This window comes from Humulus lupulus, chromosome 3 (genome assembly GCF_963169125.1).
Source record: "Humulus lupulus chromosome 3, drHumLupu1.1, whole genome shotgun sequence".
NCBI classification, from domain to species: domain Eukaryota; kingdom Viridiplantae; phylum Streptophyta; class Magnoliopsida; order Rosales; family Cannabaceae; genus Humulus; species Humulus lupulus.
In genome coordinates, this window is record NC_084795.1 from 91,359,976 (window position 1) to 91,365,447 (window position 5,472).

At 37.6% G+C, this 5,472-nt stretch overlaps 1 non-coding gene across 1 annotated transcript; it reads right to left on the bottom strand.

The window, feature by feature from the left end:
* Positions 1 to 620: 620 nt before the first annotated feature.
* Positions 621 to 727, bottom strand: LOC133827948 (small nucleolar RNA R71). The gene has a single exon (XR_009890597.1). It is a non-coding gene; the product is annotated as a small nucleolar RNA R71 (small nucleolar RNA).
* Positions 728 to 5,472: the final 4,745 nt, after the last annotated feature.

The following is a 5,472-nucleotide window of genomic DNA, read 5'->3' on the forward strand; positions in this document are numbered from 1 at the left end:
TCTAATTTGGTTTTTTTATTTTTTTTATTTTTATTGTTTTACAGTTATTCAGATCAAGGCTGTATTGAGTTTCAAGAATTGTTGGTATATGCAAGGAAGTAGACAAAAGGCACTCATACCAATAGATCTTGAAATTGAGAGAACATGCAGACAGAATCGCAAGATAAAGAAACAGTTGGATATCACCATGGCTGAGAGTGCAAATAATGTTGTCAACAACAATGCAAATATGGGTAATGCAGGTGAAGCTGATCCACCATTAAGGAACTATGTACCTCCCTACTGTTACAGGGATACATTCAAGCATTCATCCTCCAACTGTTGAGGAAAATAATTTTGAGATAAAACCCTCAATTATTCAGATGGTACAGAATTGTGTACAATTTGGGGGGTTACCAAATGAGGATCCAAATCTCCATATCACAAACTTTTTAGAGTTGTGTGCGACATTCAAAAGGAATGGGGTAAGTAACGATGTTGTAAGATTGAGATTATTCCCACTTTCACTAAGGGACAAAGCTAAGAGTTGGTTGAATTCATTACAAGCCAACACAATAGTTACTTGGGAAGATTTGGCTCAGAAATTCCTTGGTAAATATTTTCCTCCTGCCATGTCAACCAGAATAAGATGAGAGATTAACAATTTCCATCAACTGGATGGGGAGTCTTTATATGATGCATGGGAACAATTTAAAGAGTTGCAAAGGAAATGCCCGCATCATGGAATAGAGAAGTGGCTGCTAGTTCATACTTTTTACAATGGTTTGGGGGGCAATACAAGGACAATTATAGATGCAGCATCAGGAGGAACGTTTATGAGAAAAAGCGCTAATGAAACATATGAATTATTGGAAGAGATAGCTATGAATAACTATAATTGGCCTACTGAGCATGAGAACAAGAAAGTAGCAAGAGTCTTAGAAGTTGATCCAATTGCGCTATTGACCGCTCAGGTGGCATCTCTAACCAAGCAATTGCAACAGCCTAATCTCGTCACACAAGCAAGTCAAGTACATAATGTTGTGAGTTGTGAGATTTGTGGGGGACCACATTCTTATGAACAATGCCCGATCAAAACTAGTTGCTCAACTAATGTGAATATTATGCCTTTGGAACAAGCACAAGTTATTGGTAATTTTTCAAGACCTGCACCCAACACTTACTCCAATTCCTATACTCCTGCTTGGAAAAATCACCCTAATTTGTCTTGGAAAAATAATCAAGGGTTACAACTGCAATATCCACAGTACCCACCTCAACAACCCCCTCATCAACCCACTTATGGATTACATTCTAGACCATATTATGATCCAAATCCATCACCACATCCTCAAATGAACCCACCAACAATCAGCCAGACCAATTAAATCAATTTATGACAAAGTTTGGAGACACAAATAGGTCAATTGGCTCAAATGTTTTCTAGTAGACAGCAAGGGAATTTGCCTAGTTCCACAAAGGTAAATCCCAAAGAGCAATGTCAAGTTGTCACTCTGAGGAGTTGGACTAAGTATGATGGACCTATAGTGGATGACAAGGGGACGAAGAAAGAGGATCAAGATGTTACTAGTCCAATACAAGAGGAGGTTACTGAAGACCTTCCAAGGATAGAAAAACCAAAATACACTGAGCCTACACCAAAGATTCCATATCCTCAATGGTTTCGAAAGGCTAATCTTGACAAACAATTCTCTAAATTTCTTGAGGTATTTAAGAAACTTCACATTAACATTCCTTTTGCATAGGATTTAGAACAAATGCCTAGTTATGTGAAGTTTATGAAAGAGATATTGTCTAATAAGAGAAAAATGGAGGATTATGAAACGGTTGCATTAACTGAAGAGTGTAGTGCAATTATTCAAAAGAAGCTTCCTCAAAAGTTAAGAGATCCGGGCAGTTTTACTAACCATTGGGAACTTTCATTGTGAGAGAGCTTTATGTGATTTGGGTGCAAGCATAAATTTAATGTCGCTGTCTGTATTTAAAAGGCTTGGTTTAGGGGAAGCTAGACCCACTACTGTTACTCTTTAACTGGCTGACCGTTCATTAACACACCCCAGAGGTATTATAGAGAACGTTCTAGTAAAGGTAGATAAGTTCATTTTCCCAGCGAATTTTATTCTATTAGATATGGAGGAAGATGAGGACGTGCCTATTATATTGGGATGAACATTTTTGGCCGCGGGGAAAGCATTGATAGACGTTTAGAAGGGAGAGTTAAGGCTTAGAGTACAAGGTGATGAGGTTGTTTTAAATGTTTTCCAAGCTTTGAAATATCCTTCAGCTAGTGATAGTTGTTTTTGTGTTAGTGTATTGGAGGAACCAAGTAAAGGGGTTCAGTCTATTAAGGATCCATTGGAGTTGAGTTTGATTGGAAGTCCTGAAGAGTGTGCTGGTACTGAAGGAAGTGAGTATTTAAAGTGGTTGAATTCATCAGCGAAAATTTATAAAAAGAAATATAAGGAATTGAGGCAAGTGCCTGAGAGACCTCTTCCATCCATTGAGAAGCCACCAGCCCTTAAGTTAAAAATTTACCTGATCATCTTAAGTACGCTTATCTGGGGAAGAATAACACTCTCCCAGTTATTATTTCAGCTTCTTTGTCTGTGACTGAAGAAGATAAGCTTCTTAGGGTATTAAGGGCTCACAAATTAGCAATTGGATGGACTTTGGCAGATATTAAGGGTATTAGTCCTTCAAAAGTGATGCACATTATATTAATGGAGGAGGATAGTAAGCCTAGTATTGATGCTCAAAGAAGGCTCGTTCCTTCAATGAAAGAAGTGGTAAGGAAATAAATCCTTAAATGGTTGGATGTACGGGTAATTTACCCAATATATGGCAGTGCTTGGGTTAGTCCTATCTAGGTAGTTCCAAAGAAGGGTGTCATGACGGTGGTTAAAAATAATAATAATGAACTTATTCTAACTTGTACGGTAACGGGGTGGAGAATTTGTATTGATTACCGTAAGATAAATAAAGCCACCAGGAAAGACCATTTCCCTTTACCTTTTGTAGATCAGATGCTAGATAGATTGGCAGGCCATCCTTATTACTGCTTCTTGGATGGGTATTCGGGATACCATCAAATTCTTATAGCACCAGAGGATCAAGAAAAGACTACCTTCACATGCCCTTATGGAACATTTTCCTTTCTGAGGATGCCATTTGGGTTATGTAATGCTCCCGCCACCTTTCAAAGATGTATGATGTCTATCTTTTCAGACATGGTGGAAAAAGGTATTAAATTTTTTATAGATGACTTTTCAGTCTTTGGACCCTCTTTTGATGGATGTTTAGCTAATTTGGAAGGGTTCTAAAAAGATGTGAGGAGTCAAATTTAATATTAAATTGGGAGAAATGTCACTTTATGGTGATAGAAGGAATAGTCTTGGGCCACAAGATTTCACGCCATGGAATTGAGGTAGACAGGGCTAAGATTTCAACAATAGAAAATTTACCTCCTCTAGTGTCTGTTAAAGGGGTTCAAAGTTTTCTGGGTCATGCTAGATTTTATAGGAGGTTCATAAAGGACTTTTCAAAAATTTCGATGCCCTTATCTACTTTACTTATGAATTATGTGGTATTCAACTTTGATTCTGATTGTTTGATGGCATTTAACACACTGAAGGAGAATTTGGTATCTGCTCCAATTGTTGTATCACCAATTTGGGATATTCCTTTTGAATTAATGTGTGATGCTAGTGATTATGCAGTCGGAGCGGTTATTGGACAGTGAGTTGACAAGGTATTCCGAACGATTTATTATGCCAGTCGAACCTTGAATGATGCTCAATTAAATTATGCAACTCCTAGGAAGGAATTACTTGCAATAGTCTTTGCATTTGACAAGTTCAAAATTGGTAATAAGGTGATTGTTTAAACAAATCATTCAACTATTAAGTATCTTATGACCAAAAAGGATGTTAAACCTCACCTGATTTTATGGGTCCTATTATTGCAATAGTTTGATATGGAAATTCGTGATAAGAAGGGGATAGAAAATCTAGTTGCTGATCATTTATCTAGATTGGAAAAAGAAGAAGAGCATAATGCTAAAGAAGAGCCAATTGATGAAAATTTTCCAGATGAACAATTATTTTCGATTGACTGTGAAGAGAAGATACCATGGTTTACAGCCATTATTTTTCATCATTGTGATGATCAAGTGATTAGAAGATGTGTCCCAGAAGGGGAAATGATTTCCATATCTACTCACTGCCGTACTTTACATTGTGGTGGTCACTTTGGAGGAACAAGGACAGCAACAAAAGTTTTGCAATGTGTATTTTATTGGCCTACGTTATTTGAAGATGCTAATGCCTTTGTTAAGAGTTATGATCGTTGCCAAAGGACCGATAATATATCTAGAAGAGCTTAAATGCCAATGACTGGAATTTTGGAAGTTAAGCTGTCTGATGTGTGGGGAATAGATTTTATGGGACCTTTCCTGTAATGCCCCAAAATCCCTAATGAGGTTTAATGGTTGGATTAGTAGGACGGGAGGGCAATAATTGATTTATTATGCCATGAAATGATTATATGCATGTTTATGTGAATTATATTATTATATGATGATAAATGTACGCATGCAGGTCCACATTTCTTGATAAAGGCATTTTAGTAATTTGGCCCGTTGAGGGCATAATTGTATATTTGCATGCATGTTGGTGAATTATGAATGAGGCCACATTATTATGTGGATTTGTTCGAGCTATTCGGCATGAGACGATATTTGAGCGCAAGTTAGCGGTTTGGTCATAACGGGGTTAATTTCGAGGCTTGGGGTGAGTCTCGGGGTAATTTGGTGATTACAACATTACCAGGAATAAAAGGGCAATGGGATATGATTTATTAGCATTTGAGAATATTGAGAATAATGGGAATTGGATGGCGTTAATTATGATTAACGAGATAGAGGAGAAATGATGATTTTGCCCTTGGTGGCTGTTAAGGGTTTTATTTAAGCTTAGGGGCAATATGGTTTTTTGACCTTAAGATATATATGAACTAAGATAGCTATAGAAACTTGCAAAAAGAGAGTGTCTTCTTTTTCTTCTCCCATTCATCTTTTCTCTTCCTTTTCTTTTTGAAGTTTTGAGCTCCATTTGAGGAATCAAGCTAGGGAATCAAACCTTGAGGGTCTAGGGTTGTGTTCCACCATTGAAGAGGGTTCCATACTGAACTTGAGGTAAGTTTCTAGCCATTGAAACTCAGGTTTATGCTCTGTTTTCCTTTTGGTTTTCAGTTGGGATTTTGAGTTGGATAGTGAGAATTGATGGGAGTTTTGGCAAAGGTTGAGTGGGTTATGATGCTTAGGAATTGTAGAGTGGATATTTGGGTTCATTTGGGAGTTTGAATGAAGTTTGGAATCAAGTTTTGAAGCTTGGAAATGGAGAAGTCGAAGGAGGGAAAAAGGGTAGTTCAGCCTGGTTCTAGCACTACAGCGCCTAAGGGAGGGCGCTACAGTGC